The sequence below is a fragment of the Nycticebus coucang genome, chromosome 8 (assembly GCF_027406575.1).
Source record: "Nycticebus coucang isolate mNycCou1 chromosome 8, mNycCou1.pri, whole genome shotgun sequence".
In the NCBI taxonomy this organism is placed as follows: domain Eukaryota; kingdom Metazoa; phylum Chordata; class Mammalia; order Primates; family Lorisidae; genus Nycticebus; species Nycticebus coucang.
This window is the reverse complement of record NC_069787.1, coordinates 39,579,949-39,596,825: the sequence shown is the minus strand read 5'-3', so window position 1 is coordinate 39,596,825 and position 16,877 is coordinate 39,579,949.

Genomic DNA, 16,877 nt, shown 5'->3' with positions numbered 1-16,877 from the left:
AGAGCTCCAAAACATAGTATAAGACAATAAAGGAATCATGAAACAACATATATAATGTGATCCTGTTTGTAATCAAATTTAGGTAATGATGAACATAAAGAGAAGTTACGGCACAGAACAGAGACTCAAAAGATACACATTTCTGACAGTAGTGACCTATGTAAATGAACAAGTAAATGAGGAAATTCATGTTTTGTATGTTGAGATTTCAATTATTTTTTTCTTTTAGAATGGGAAGTATTTGTGTATTAACTGTGTTATTAAAAATATCTCAATAGTTCAACATGACAGCAAAATACAGGTTATATGTAGTTTAATTTCCATGTGTTACAATTCAGGACAAAACACCAAATCACTTAAAATAAAATTCCTAATGTAACCTTTCTACTTCAATTACTTTTTCCGATAACATGCATTCACTGAGCATGTATGCTATGTAAAATACTGCTTTGAGAACTGGAGTCCAGCAAAAAGACAGGGAAGGCCCTTGCTCTGACAGGCTCTAGGTCCAAGACAGTAAAACAAATACATATTTTAGAGGGATTTCAGTTCATCCATCATTTGCATAGTAAATAATTCAATAAATGACAATACTTTGGGCACTGGCTGAGTGAGAGGTTTGCCCTGACTTAGTGAAGTTTCTTCCGAGACAGACAATGTGTGCTGTATAGAACATTTCCCGGCTATCAAATATTCAACCTTTGCAGGCATCAATCAACTTAGGTTCCCTCAAATGGAATCCACAGGCAAATAAAATGTTCTATCCATGGAGAGCTTCACACTTTTCTTCTTTTTTTTTTTTTGTAGAGACAGAGTCTCACTTTACCACCCTCGGTAGAGTGCCATGACGTCACAGGACTCACAGCAACCTCCAGCTCTTGGGCTTCAGCGATTCTCCTGCCTCAGCCTCCCGAGCAGCTGGGACTACAGGCGCCCACCACAACGCCCAGCTATTTTTTGGTTGCAGTTCAGCCGGGGCTGGGTTTGAACCCAGCATCCTCGGCATAGGGGGCCGGCATCCTACTCACTGAGCCACAGGCGCCACCCAGCTTCACACTTTTCTAAGCACTTTCAGAGCCCTATGAGATGGGAGAGTATAATAAGGGAACAAATTAATTTACGATAAATTTACAATATAGAAACACTTTGTTCTGTTTGGCACACTTGTCTTCAGCACTTCATAGTACAAGGATATGATACAGTCTTAATAACTCATTATTTCTTCTATGCAGGGCTTCTCTTCCCAGATACAGTGGTTGACACTTGAGGGGGGAGAGTCTACCCTCGCCTTCTTTGGACCTCCCATCAGCTTGTCCTATGCTAAGCTCATGGTCAGTATTCACCCAACAGATAACTGCATTATATAACTAAATCCCTGGAGAATACACAGGAGTTGTAGCTACTCACATATGCGTGAAAGAAAATCCCAAATCTTATCACCCAGTGTTGAAACTAGGTCTCCTTTCCTATTGGGGGAAATTTCTGCAGGTGTGAGCAATTAAAAAATTAAACATCAATTAACAACTCAAGTGACTGATTGTGTTATAAGTTGCTTGTTAACGGCACAGGTAAATATTATGCCTCCACCTAATGTTTGAAAAGAAGATCCCTTGAGCATGTTAAATAGCAGAGATGATTTCAAGAGTCCTGAGGTTCATGAACCTTTCAGTACATCACATTTACACGCTTATATACAACAAAACTCTTGGGGAAGTGAATTGCTTTACTCATTAACCTTGCCTGATCATCTTACAAAATGTCTTATATTGAAAGAGAGACAAGGATGGTATCATCTACTCATTATCCTGGGACACCAAATGTCCCCACAGGACATGTTCCCATAGCACATGTGTGTACATGAATTTCTCTCACTTCTACTCCCTCTTATTCAAAACTCCATTTCTTTTCTGCCCATTATGTCTTCAAAAAGAGATGCTGATACTAGCTAATTGGCTCTACTTCACTACCCCTTCACCCTCTTCAGCCTCTTACAATCTGGGTACTGCTATTATTCTTCTCTCAAACCTGTTTTCTCAAAAGATATGAAAATTATGCTAGTAGGTAAATGTTTGTGGACAGGTATTATTTCAGTGCCCATCTCCCTTGATCATCCTGAAGATCATGACTTACTGTAAAAACTCACTTCATTCTTGCCTTGATAATTTTATTCTTAGCTGGAATTCAAGTCTCTCTTATACAACCTCCAAGGTCTCTTTTAGGATATAAATCCCGCTACTTTCTAACCAGTTGCTGGATATAAAACAAAAAGCCCTTTATTCCCCCAAATTAGATTAATTTGTTGTTCAAGGAATTCATCCCCCTCTACTTCCTCTCCCTAGGTGGAGTAGGTATATTTCCACTCTCATTTGATGTTAGACTTGATTTGGCCAATGGTACGGTAAGAGATGTGGGTGCAACAAGGGCTTGATATGTGACTTGGAGCATTCCTTTCTTTCACCCTGAGAAGATGTCTTGGTTCCTGATAGTTCTTTGAGAATGAGAGGCACTTGGACCTAACTCACAGCCAAGAAGATCCATGCACACAAGAATCATAATAAATATCATTTCAAGCCACCAAGTTTTGGGGACAGTTTGTTACACAGCAGTATTGTGAAAAAGTTTCTGATGCACCTCCATAAAAATTGTAAACCTTTGTTCATTCTTTTCCTCTTGCCTGAAGTATTCCCTGGTTGCTCCTGGTGGAAATGTTCTGTTTCTCAACTTTCCCAGTGTTACCTCCCCCATGTCACTTTTCTACTGTCATGACCTATCTCCTCCCATTTTGAGAAGCTCCTTTGAGGAGCAAAACAACAAAAGTTATTACCCCTAGACAGAAATAAATCTGTATTTGTTCCTTCATTCATCCATTTAGAAAATGGCTAGATTTTAGAAGTGAGCTCTATCTCAAAGGCTGTAATACAATGTCTGGCCCAGTTTCATGGTTAGAGCCACATTTCCACTGAAGTCATATTGTCACCTCTTCTACTCCTGCTAATTATTCCCAAGGGCAGGGGAAACAACTGGCATTTACTTTAAGATTATCCCTTTCTTGTTGATAGAAACTATAAAAGTTTATTCTCTTGATACTTATTCCTCCAACATTTTCCTCGTCTTTTCATTTCTGATATTCTACTTGGCTCTTCCCATTTTTCCCAGAAGACGCACCCCAGGAAAATTTTATTGTCCTTACTAGTCTTCAATGGAAAAGTTGGTTTATTTACTAAGACTGCTGACTCTATAGCCTCTCAAGACTTGACACTCCAAGTTCTCTTCCCTCACTTCCACTGGATCCGGGACAAAAAAGAAATGAAAATGAATGGCGAGCATTACAGAAAGCACAACCAAAATATATTTCGCTTGTATTCACAGATAAGGATAGCATACTAGTCAGTTTCAGCTTCTCTGAACTGTCACCATTTGTAATGAAAAAAAAAATTAGTAAGATTTGGAACCAAAGTTTCTATAACCAGAAACAGCTGAAGATATATTTGTTATACACAAGAAATAAAGGTGCATGTTTAACTAGAGCTGCTGGGTAGTCTGTGAAACAGCAGGCTGCCTGTCAAGAGAACCAATGAAACAATAAATCACTCAATTAAAAATGAAAAGCTTCTTTAAAATGCTAGCACTAACAGGGATAGATAATAAAGTAAATTGGCATTAGGAAACAGTCCCTCAGACAAGATCCACGAGTGTAAGCACCGGTGGAAACAGCGCTGAACCAAGAGTTTCAAAAATGTGGTGTGACCTTAAACTAGTTACTTAACCAGTCCTCACCTCAGCCACATTCTTTAAAAAATAATACAAGGAACTGCCTGAATTCAATTAAGTTTAATTCTGTATTATTACAGTGGTTTAAAATGACAATTTTCAAAGCAATGGTCAAATGATTTGGGAATCGCTGGGTTAAAGAAGATTAAACAGGTGTCTTTACCACAGAACTCTGTAGAGACCTTAATAATCTAATGTGTATTATTAAACTTCTAGAGCTGGTAGATATGGCATGGAGCATTTCCCAAACTAATATAACCAAAGACCCACTTGCCACGGACCATCTTTTAGGACTGATATTCTCTATGCCACGGTCTTGTAGTAAAGAAGACACAGGGAAGCGAGGAGAATAAACCCTTTGGGTCCTGGTCCTAAGGCCTGGCATTCTCATGAAGCCTAGTTTATGCCCCGCCCTATGGTCTATGCCACACCCTGAATTTTTATAAGTAATATCCATTTTTATATTAAGGTAGATTTAATTATGACTATCATTTGCAAGTAACCAAGGAAAACGTGCATGTGTGTGCTTTGGGTGACTACTACTGATTTGTTCCTATCTCCAGGGGTGGTGTGGGCTTAAAGAAAAGTGCCAGGTACAATGAACCCCAACAATAAAAAAGAAAAGTGCCAGGTAAATTTGATTGTCATTTTGTCACAGAAGCCTCAATCCCTGGGCTGAAATACTGTCATATGCCAAGATGCAATCATCTAATATAAGGAAAGCCATTAAGAAATACAATTACTACAGGAAACGAAGACCTTTTGCAGGAGAACAGACATCATGGTTTTCATTAAAAGCTTCCCTTTTTCATGTTCACTTTCTTCTACTTTAAAATGAAAGTGACTTCATTTTCAAGTGACCTTTTAAAAAGTCCAAACATCAAGCATCATAAATATTCAAAATATTCAGAATGAAGTCCAGTCCTGTAATATTAAGTGGAATATGCCTGAAACTCAGAAAAGTCTATTTCTCTCTCTTTAAATAGCCAACTGAGAAAATGCTTGATATTTTCTTCACAGACTCCCATTGTGTTCCTTGTACAAGGAGGTTAGAATGTTTTTTACAAGCCACACCATGGAGTAATAAGGCCAAACCAAAAGCTTTTGAAGGATTTTGCCTTTTATCGTTTTCCTCTTTTTCTGGGGCTGCTTCTGCTGCTGTTTCCTTTTAAAGAGAAGGGATCAGAGGCATATTGTGATTAGCAACGCATGTTTATGTAGGAGACACAGATTAGGGGTGATTATTATTGTGTCACCTAACGGAGTGATAATAACTGTACTTTGAGATGGTAGCACAGCTGTCGAGGATTCCTGGTAAGTAAAGTAATTATTTTCAAAATTAATTTTGAAGAGGAAAAAGGAAGGAAATAAAGGTGATCGAAATCATTAAAGCAATCCTGATCAAGAGAAAAAGAAATTAAATAATGTTTTACTCCTTAGACAAGCCCCAAAAGTAGTCACCAAAGTGATCTATGGTCAAAATGTGGGAGGAAAATTTCTTTTCCTCACCCCTACGGAACAATAACTGAAGCAATTTAAGGCAAAACGTTACATTGCCATGGAGGGAGGGGCTGGGTGTCTGCATTTATGTGCTGGTGATTTATTTATAATGAATAACTGTTTAAATAAGATAATAAATCTTAGTAGACGCAGGTATATATTTTTCCCATGGAAAAAAAATGCATTCAAAAGAGAAGTGCAGCTAAAAATAATGACAATTACGAATCATCAAAAGACTCCAAATAATCCATTTTGGGCAGAAGGAGAGCAGCCTAAAGAGGCTTAAGATATCACTATGAGTACACAGTTTTAATACATAAATGGAAAAAATATAGAAATAGATATGGGTGTGGTATGTGTCAAAGTTAAATACACATGCACACATTTCTTAGCTTAGTATACTGAAAGGCTGAGAAGCAATGATACTCCAGTAACAGTTGAGCACCCCTAACATCCAGATCTTGGTTTTAAAATGCCACTTTCTAATAAAAAAACCAGAGGTTGAGCCTATGGTTCAAAGGAGTAGGGCACCAGCTCCATATACCGAAGGTGGCGGGTTCAAACGCATCCCTGACCCAAAACTGCAAAAACAAAACAAACAAACAAAAAGGAACCAGAGTTTCTTGGAGAAACATCTGACTCCAAGAATGGAAAAAGGAATAAGATGAGTTTGGAATATTTTGTGGGGTCAGAAATTAAAAAATGGCTGGGAAAAAAACTGAGGGCACATAACAAAAGGAATGTAAGCCAGAATGAAGGGCCTCCCTGGCTTAGTCGGGAACAATTAGAAAAATAAAATAATGATAATGAGCAATTATAGCACATGGAATAAAAATAAGTCTATTACTGGTGTAAATGGATGAATGAATGAATGAATGAATGAAGCAATAAGCAGATACGTAGGAAGAGTAAGTCTGGAGATCTATGCATAGCTTGAGGACTGCAAAGCTGTATTAGAGACATTAGTCAAACAAGGAGACTTTTAGCTGCTCTTGTCACAGATAAGAAACCATGTGAGATGGCAGATACGTTAATGTGCTTTACCATGGAAATCATTTTGATATCCATATGTATTCCATAATATCATGTTGTAAACCTCCAATATATATCCAATTATATTTATTTTTTAAAAAGTGGGGTATGCAGGAGGAAAGTGCTTATAGAATTTTGAATTATAAATAAGGAATAACTAAACTAGAACATCACCAGTTAGCAATCATCACAGCAGTTAAGTGTTTCAGCCAAGTAGCACTAGTGAATGCTGAAAGAAGGGGCCGCAGTATGACATAAGCAGATACTTAAGTTTTCTAAAAGTATCTTCCAACAAGATATTTATTAATTTAAATGAAGGGGTAATGCTGCAGTTGAGAAGCCTGGTAGAAACCACACGAACCAAGTGATCCACGTTAAACAGCAGCACAAAGTGAGGCTGTACGCATCCTGCTACAGTGCACTAAGACGGATGTAATACCACATCTTTGGTATGCTTGCCAAAAGGGCAAAATCTGATTTTGAACCTGAGGAAATGCCACATAAGACCAACCCAGAGTAAGAAACATTTTGGAAAGGAATAGGGCCATAGTTTTCAAAAAAGTGGCAAGGCCCTGAAAGACACAGAAAGTGTGAGCAATGATTTGAGAAGCACAGCAAGCCAGGACAAATGAACACAGCATGTGACCCTGGAATGGACGCTGGACCAGGAGTAAAGGATGTCGGCAGCATTTCAATAAGTTCTGTAGATCAGAAATAGTTTTGTAGCAATGTTAATTTTGTGGTTTGATAATTGTACTCAGTTTTCTAAGAGAATGTCTTGCTTTTTACATATAAGAAACAAAGAAGCCTTATGTCTTCAACCTATTCTCAAACATTTCAGAAGAAAATTAAATATGCCTATATGTATATATATATATACATACACATACATGCATATACAGTGCAACCTCTGTAAATTGACCACCCAAGGGACTGCAATAGACTGGTCAATATATAGAGGTGATAAATGTAAGGAACCAGGCCTACTGTGCTGATACATACATGTGGTTCATGTCCAGTCTATGAAAATGAGGTCAACTTAAAGAGGTGGTTGGTATAGGAAGGTGGTCAGCTATGGAGGTTCTACGGTATATACTAGGGAGATAGAATATGATGAACTAAATGGAGTAAAGTCTTAATATCAAGAGAATTTAGGGGAAGAGTATAGAGGGATTCTTTATACTATGCTTGCAATTTTTTTACAAATCTAAAATTATTTCAGAATTAAAAGTCAATGAAAGAAGAAAGAGAAAGAAGGAGGAACAGAGAGAGCCTGACTTGACTTCAAACCTCAGCTGTACCACTGACAAGTGTCCTTAACCAAATTTCTTGGCCTCAGAGACTCAGCCCCTCCTTCGCAAAGTAGAGACACAGGACTCCACTGGGTCTTTGTGAGAACAAACAAGATGCTGCTGAAAAGCTCATAACCCAAGACCTGGCTCCTGAAGCTCTTAGTAAATATAGCTACTGTTTTTTGTGGTGAATCTAAAATAGCACAACCTACTAGAGGGCAGTACTGTTTGAAGGCAATTTGGGAACACCAGAGGCGATGTGCTGGCTGCACAGTCTATGCTGTGTCAGGTGCAGGAACGTGGGCTCACTCCTCACACCTGCTCCTAAGTGGAGCCTTTAAAAAAACTTTTTAAAAAATATTTCTATACAATTGAAGACAACATTACTTTTTCCAGAGTAGGAGGATGAAGGCAACTGTGAGTGAGGCCTTTTTTAAAAGAGGGGCCAAAGAGGGGCCGACTTTTTTGTTACTGTTAAAAAGGTCTCCCAATAATTAACAATAACTTTTCCTTGTGCTGCCCTCCCTCTGCTCTGGCTCCCCCTAGCTGTTCTTCCTCTTCCTAGTCTCCACCATTTTCTCCTCCCTCTTTTTTCTTTTTCTTTTTTTTTGCAGTTACTCTGCAGTTACCCACCCCACCCCCCAAGAACTCTACCTTCTTCTGTCTTGTATTTTGTTTTATTCTGAAAAAAAATATGAATTCCAAAGGAATAAAAAAGACACGTGGGAGAGAAAGACATGGTGAGTGTTGCTTTGTTACTGCACCACCTGCCAAGTTTCAAGTTCTTCCTCCAACTCACACCTCCTGGGCAACCAGAAATTCCAGTCCTTGCCAAAGCCCAGAGGATTCTAATTGAAACATAAAAAAATAAATAAATACAAGGAGGAGGAGGCGTTCTTATCCTTCACATACTCTGAAAAAAAATGCCCAGAATGTCACACGGTATTATACTATTGAAAAGTTACAGTAAAGACATGCTAATTATAGAATTTTTTTCACTCCAGTATGTTTTCAACCTTGTAAACAATCATTTACTGTCATTATTGTAATGATGTAGAATGTTGTAAGCTCAATCCAGGTTAATTCCCAAATATGTAATTTTGAAAGAAAAAAACATTATGTATTTTATTTCATTGTGATTTCCCATTATTTGACAATTAAAAATGTGGACACAGCAAAAAACAAACAAACAAACAAACAACAATAACAACAAAAAACAAAGATCATGAGGCTCAAAATGTACCTGATAGGGTACAGATCTCTCAAAAATAATTTTCCTAAGATGCTTTCTATGATTTTAGAAAATAGGAAATGATGGAAAATCTACTATTTTGTTTGACAATGCTTGCGGTTAAGAACTTGGGTACAGTGTTTTTTCCTATGCTTTCTTGGAGGATTTTTATTGTTTCATGCCTTAAATTTAAGTCCTTTATCCATCTTGAATCAATTTTTGTGAGTGGGGAAAGGTGTGGGTCCAGTTTCAGTCTTTTACATGTAGACATCCAGTTCTCCCAACACCATTTCTTGAATAGGGAGTCTTTCCCCCAAGGTATGTTCTTGTTTGGTTTATCAAAGATTAGGTGGTTGTAAGATGTTAGTTTCATTTCTTGGTTTTTAATTCGATTCCAAGTGTCTATGTCTCTGTTTTTGTGCCAGTACCATGCTCTCTTGAGCACTATGGCTTTGTAGTACAGACTAAAATCTGGTATGCTGATGCCCCCAGCTTTATTTTTGTTACAGAAAACTGTCTTAACTATATGGGTTTTTTTCCGGTTCCATACAAAATGCAGAATCATTTTTTCCAAATCTTGAAAGTACGATGTTGGTATTTTGATAGGAATGGCATTGAATAGGTAGATTGCTTTGGGAAGTATAGACATTTTAACAATGTTGATTCTTCCCATCCATGAGCATGGTATGTTCTTCCATTTGTTAATATCCTCTGCTATTTCCTTTCTGAGGATTTCATAGTTTTCTTTATAGAGGTCCTTCACCTCCTTCGTTAGGTACATTCCTAGGTATTTCGTTTTCTTTGAGACTATGGTGAAGGGAGTTGTGTCCTTAATTAGCTTCTCATCTTGACTGTTATTGGTGTATACAAAGGCTACTGACTTGTGGACATTAATTTTATATCCTGAAACATTACTGTATTTTTCGATGACTTCTAGGAGTCTTGTGGTTGAGTCTTTGGGGTTCTCTAAGTATAAGATCATGCCGTCAGCAAAGAGGGAGAGTTTGACCTCCTCTGCTCCCATTTGGATTCCCTTTATTTCCTTGTCTTGCCTAATTGTATTGGCTAGAACTTCCAGCACTATGTTGAATAGTAAAGGTGACAGAGGACAACCTTGTCTGGTTCCAGTTCTAAGAGGAAAAGCTTTCAGTTTTACTCCATTCAGTAAAATATTGGCTGTGGGTTTGTCATAGATAGCTTCAATCGGTTTTAGAAATGTGCCACCTATGCCTATACTCTTCAGTGTTCTAATTAGAAAAGGATGCTGGATTTTATCAAATGCTTTTTCTGCATCTATCGAGAGGATCATGTGATCTTTATTTTTGCCTCTGTTAATATGGTGGATAATGTTTATGGACTTGCGTATGTTAAACCAGCCTTGCATCCCTGGGATCAAGCCTACTTGATCATGATGAATGACTTTTTTGATGATAAGCTGCAATCTATTGGCTAGGATTTTGTTGAGAATTTTTGCATCTATATTCATGAATGAGATTGGTCTAAAATTCTCCTTTTTGTTTGGGTCTTTTCCTGGCTTTGGTATCAGGGTGATGTTTGCTTCATAGAATGTGTTGGGGAAGATTCCTTCTTCCTCAATTTTTTGGAATAATTTCAGAAAGACTTCATGAAGAAGACTGCCATGGCAATTGCAACAACAACAAAAATAAACAAATGGGACTTCATTAAACTGAAAAGCTTCTGTACAGCTAAGGAGACAATAACCAAAGCAAAGAGACAACCTACACAATGGGAAAGGATATTTGCATATTTTCAATCAGACAAAAGCTTGATAACTAGGATCTATAGAGAACTCAAATTAATCCACATGAAAAAAGCCAACAATCCCATATATCAATGGGCAAGAGACATGAATAGAACTTTCTCTAAAGACGACAGATGAATGGCTAACAAACACATGAAAAAATGTTCATCATCTCTATATATTAGAGAAATGCAAATCAAAACAACCCTGAGATATCATCTAACCCCAGTGAGAATGGCCCACATCACAAAATCTCAAAACTGCAGATGCTGGCGTGGATGTGGAGAGAAGGGAACACTTTTACAATGCTGGTGGGATTGCAAGCTAGTACAACCTTTTTGGAAGGAAGTATGGAGAAACCTCAAAGCACTCAAGCTAGACCTCCCATTTGATCCTGCAATCCCATTACTGGGCATCTACCCAGAAGGAAAAAAATCCTTTTATCATAAGGACACTTGTACTAGACTGTTTATTGCAGCTCAATTTACAATCGCCAAAATGTGGAAACAACCTAAATGCCCACCAACCCAGGAATGGATTAACAAGCTGTGGTATATGTATACCATGGACTACTATTCAGCCATTAAAAAAAATGGAGACTTTACATCCTTCGTATTAACCTGGATGGACGTGGAAGACATTATTCTTAGTAAAGCATCACAAGAATGGAGAAGCATGAATCCTATGTACTCAATTTTGATATGAGGACAATTAATGACACTTATGGTTATGGGGGGGGAAACAGAGGGATGGAGGGAGGGGGATGGGGCCTTGGTGTGTGTCACACTTTATGGGGGCAAGACATGATTGCAAGAGGGACTTTACCTAACAATTGCAATCAGTGTAACCTGGCTTATTGTACCCTTAATGAATCCCCAACAATAAAAAAAAAAAAAAAAAAAAAGAACTTGGGTACAGGAACATTTGCTAGGATAGGAGAAGGCTGCCAGACACAGGTCAGATTCAATAGAAGTATCTTTCAAATCAAGTCTCTAAACATAAACCAATTTTGAGATCAACAGACCCAGTTTCAAGTAAATAAAATATCTGCATATGACAGCCTCCTAGCCCTACTTAGCTGCTAATAAAATTTCCGAGGTTTACTCTGCCTTGCTTCATTTCATCCTTGCCTCGATCATTTATCCATTCCTTTTTCACTTTAACATTTACTGAGCACCTCCTTATACACCAAATCCTGTGCCAGGTACTGAGACAGGAACAAGGTAGTTGTAGCTGGAGACGACATGGAACTCACAGTCTGTTTCAGTCTGTTTGAACCCATGAAAATCCTGAGAGGAGTGAAGTATGGGAGGATTGGCAATCCTGTTAGAATATTACAAGGAGCGGTAGGAGAAGAAAATTAACAGGATAGCTCAGGAGGATAATCGTTTTACTTACCAAGGACACAGTTTACCAGATGAGAAGGTTGGACTCAAAAAGAATCCAGTGATTTCCTTCGATGCAAACATTTACCTGAGAGAGAGGGAACAAAATATATCTGTGATCTTGCCAAGAAGGAGGAGTAAAGGAAAAGGGCGAGGGTTCTCAAGTGTAGTCATCCTGGCCTCTGTGTGTGCCTGAGGGCATAGAAGCACATGCATACATCTATCTCTATTGGGGTACCTGGCATATAATGAAGGGGAAGGGATGGAGACCAGGAAAGGGTCAGCAAAGAGAGAGGAAAAGTAGATAGAGAGGTGGGGTAAGGTGGGTAGCAGAAAGCAGTGCTCCTCCAAGTTTGGTCCATAAATGTTTCCATCAGAATCACATAAAAGGTTTAATTAAAATGCAGAGTTCTGTGCCCCAACCCAGGTCTACTGAACTCCAATGCCTGAGTCTAAGGTTTCATTTGAAATATCTTTTGGCATGGTTCTGCATATTAATATTTAAGATCCAATCTGCTCACGAAATTCAAGTGCTCTATTTTACTGTTACCTTGGCCAAGGCCCAGATGGAACAGAGGTGGTCAAGCCTTGTTGTCACCAACCCTTTGGAACATGCTCCACCAACTTCTCTGTGTCACACTTCCTCCTCTCAAACCAAGGGGCCAGAGTGATCTAGAAGTTAACTCAATCCGATGCAGTCTAGGGCCCCTCACTGGTTATAATGCAATGTTCAAGGAACTTTTGATTAATCCTTTGCATCTTCTTTGAGATGCCAGCGTTTTCTATACAAATATTAACTGTGCATAGATTTAAATGAGGAAATGCAAGACTGTAAAATTCACACTCTGTGCTACTTACTAAGTGATAGTAATAAACATAGGCTGTGATTGAATTATTCTGTGTTTTATTAACTATCAAGTAATAAAACTCTGAAAACCCCATTTAAACAAACAGATGTGGGGGGTGTGGATATGTGTGAATGTTTTTGAGAATGTAAACAGAATTCTTATGAGAGAAACTGTAGTATTAGTAATTATACATGTCAGGAATCTTCTCTGTCTTCTTTCCAGTTACCTGAATCCCTTGTCACAAACCTGCCAAAAGTAAGTAGAAACCACAATATCCACAAATACTGCATGATTTTAGCATCTCCACAAACTGACTGAGCCCCTGCATTGTCTTTGACACTGGGTCCTGATGAGGCTGACAAGTCAGAGATAGTCTGGTCCCTCATAGCCCACACAAGAGGTCAGCAAACTTTTTCTTTAATACGGTCACATACCAATGTGGGAGAGGAATCAGGGACTACTTGTTTTCACATCCCCCTGACTCCCCCCCCACACACACACACCCCAATTAGTTTGCAACTGTCATAAAGGCCATAGAGTACTTACTTTACACTTTGCAGGGCATATGGTCTCTGCTGCAACAACCCAACTGTGCCATTACAGCATTAAAGTAGTCAAAGACAATATACAACAAATGAATGTGGCTGTGTTCCAATAAAACTTTATTCATAAAAATTGATACTGAGCCAAACTGGGCAGGTGTTTTTTTTCCAAGCCCAGCTCAAATCATCCTCAGGCTAAAGCTAGATATCTGTTAATAGTAACAAGGCCATGCTCCGCTATGTTGCTATTGTTCCTTAGCACCAAATTCATCCTCTCCTCTGTAGTAACTGGCACATTGATGTAATGACAAGAAAGATATCCACCAGATATTAAGGGGAAAAAAATCACATTTTAAAGCAATGTCACTTTTAAAACAAGAAACCAAACCAAATATCAAAACACAATCCTGTGTACATATGTATATAATATTGTATGAGGATTCATAAGCCTCAGAAAGGATAATACTGAAAGATTCTAGAAAATGAAATCAGGAATAGAAAGAGAGGATCGCTCTGGCTTCTTACTTTACAGTTTTTCACTGTCTTTAAATTTATTAAGGTGTGCAAATACTATCTTTGTAAGTGAAAAAACAACAAGGATAAAATCAGCTGAGTGGGGCATCTTATAAATGCTGGAAGACTTTCATTAACCCACTTCTTCTGGTTTCTACTTAAGCTTTATAAGGGTGCTACTGTCAAGCAATCACTCTGCTATTTATTCATTAACTCATTCAATCATTCCACACATTTGATGAGCACCCATTATGTGCCAGGCACTGCATCAGATCCTAGAAAGTCATGAAGTTTAGGATCTAGGTGGAGGAACAGACATTAATCAAATATTAATAATTGTACAAGCAAAGCTAAAATTTTAATTGAAACAAATGAGATACATGAAGGAGACATGACATGATTCATTCCTTTAGTGAAATATCGAGTGCCAATCTCATTACTGCTAGAACATAAAGTCTGTGGCAGTGAATACCAAAAGATGAGACAGGGTAAGACGATAGGAGTGAACACACTAGGACTTCAGAGTCAGCACATAGGTGTGCTGTTGCTCGCTTATTGTCTTCTTACAATTTCCTTGAAATTGCTATAAATATGAAATTATGACAGTTGTTTTAAAGAGAGTGAAATTGAAATTCAATGATACAAGGCATTTAGAAGTCTTCCTTGGCTACATTAATCTTTCTGTTTTCTTTATTCTCTCAGAATTATGAATGATTGGATAGCTGTTCTGAGCTTACTGTTACTTCGTTTTGCTCCTGTTAGCATGCTCCCTAATGAGAGACCAAGGGCAAAGAACATGCCTTCTCTTCTGTGTGTGGGAGGCATCATCTTTTAGTAGCATGTCCAATACCTTCTCTGGAATTGGCTTGCTCTTTCCTACGGTATGGGCTTCTTAAAGCCATATTTGTGTAACATAATAACAGATTTAGGCATTTGATCAGGTTTGGGGGGAATCTCATCACCGGGTATTTAGAATAGGAACAAAATAGAATGGTATGAATTTTATATTGCATTATTTCAAGAAATGTAGGTTTCCATGTCCCCCCTTGTGTGAACAAACCAGAAATAGACAAAAACCCTCAGAGAGAAAATAAATGGGACAGACATGCAGAGAGAATTTGATCAAGGCAGGTCGTTCTGCCCAAGGTTCTAGGATTTTTGAGGTCTAGGTTCTTTTAAAGGCAATGCCTCATCCTTTGATTGGGTTCGATTTGGTTCCCTAAGACATCATTCTATACTCACATCAACTCTTCCTTTTTCACTTCAGCATCTATAACCTGAAATATCACTAACTCATGTCTGTGAACATATTCCAAAGTGTTGAATATTGCTTTCCTAAAAGTAGTCTGTTTTACTTGCAGTACTTCTGAGACAAAACAAATCCAAAGGTTATTTATTTTTCAGAATGTTTTTCCAGAAAGTTTTCATCAGTTTAAGGCAGATGATAGATACCATCATTTCAGAACCTCATATAAGTAAGTACTCTTGAATAGTCAGGGACATAATGACAGGGAAGCTCAGGAAACACTACCATAAAGTTCTTTAAATGGCCTGGCCTGTGCCCTTGAAGCAAATATGATTTACATGTCAAATGACCTTGCATAGTTGCTCACTTTTCCTAAGTTTTAGTTCCCTCATTTGTATAAAGGCAATTCGACCTGATGTGCAGAGTTGTTGAGACAGAAGATAAGTGAAAAACTCTTTGGAAAGGGCATCACCCATAGTAGGTTGTCAAAGGTGGTTCTTCAGATGACATTTTATAATGAGTGATATGATCCTTGAAAGACCACATGATAAAATGGAAGGAACACTTGAATCTTGGTTAGGAGACCTCTCCTCTAGGCTCCTGTTGACACTAACTAATGGCAAGGTCATGCTGGTTACTCCCCTCTAAGCCTGTATCCAATGTATAACACTATTCCTTTCATCTGAAGTGCCATCCTATATCATCATGTCATGAAAATCCTAACTATACTCACAAGTCATCCTGAGTCATGCCTTCTTCAGAAACACCTTCCTGTTTTCCATAGTCAGAGGAGACATCTCCTTCATTATGTAAATGAACACTGTACGTGAGCCGCTCTTAAGGGAATTACTAGAGTGAACCTGACTTTACAGATCTAGCAATATTCACTTCCCTTCTATTTTTCTCTGTTTAAAGACAATGCATATTTCAAAGTTATGCTAAGAAAAATTAAAAGCTTAACATTAAAAAAAAGACTTAACATTTGCTATGGATGGCCTACAAATCTATTTAGTTGGATAAAAAACTTGGCCTATAGTTAGTACTGGACATACTACTTACTTTAGTATGTCCAGCACCTAGAAAGATGCATGCCACAGTAGGCATTTCATAAATACTTGTTAAATGAGTAAATGAATACTGACTTGATCAGGAAGAAGTAAGTAAAGCAACATAATTTCAAGGGAATGTGCTTTTAGGCCAATTAAATTTGCCAAAATCTGGGCTTTAAGGATAAAAAGAGACCAGGGATTTATAAGAACCAACGGCTCCAAGTTCAATGTCACAGGCATAAATTATCATTTACAAAACATAGTCTATTATTTGGTAGGAGATGGATGACAGCTGGTTACATAATTCCAGTGTTCCACTGAAAGTGATTTTGTATATTAGAGGATTATTCCAAGCATTTCTTCTTATAAAGAGCTATAATTGCTGATCTTAACAAACACAGGTACTTAATCTTTGTTATCCTACGACACATTTATTTTCTTTAGAGCATGTACCATAGTTTCCACTAATTTTATTTATTGTCTTAGAATCTTCTTTGAGATTTGTTGGTAGTGGCATTCTCAGCCAACTATGAGCTATATGTGGGGAGGAACCATAATTCCTTGGTCTATTGTTGTGTGTCATTGCCTAGCCCAGAGTAGAGGAAGTTCAAGAGATGTTGAATAAATGTGCAGATGGCAGGCTGATGAATGGTTAAGTGGATGGATGGAAGAAGGGAGGCCAGCTGATCACCCTGATGGGCTTCTG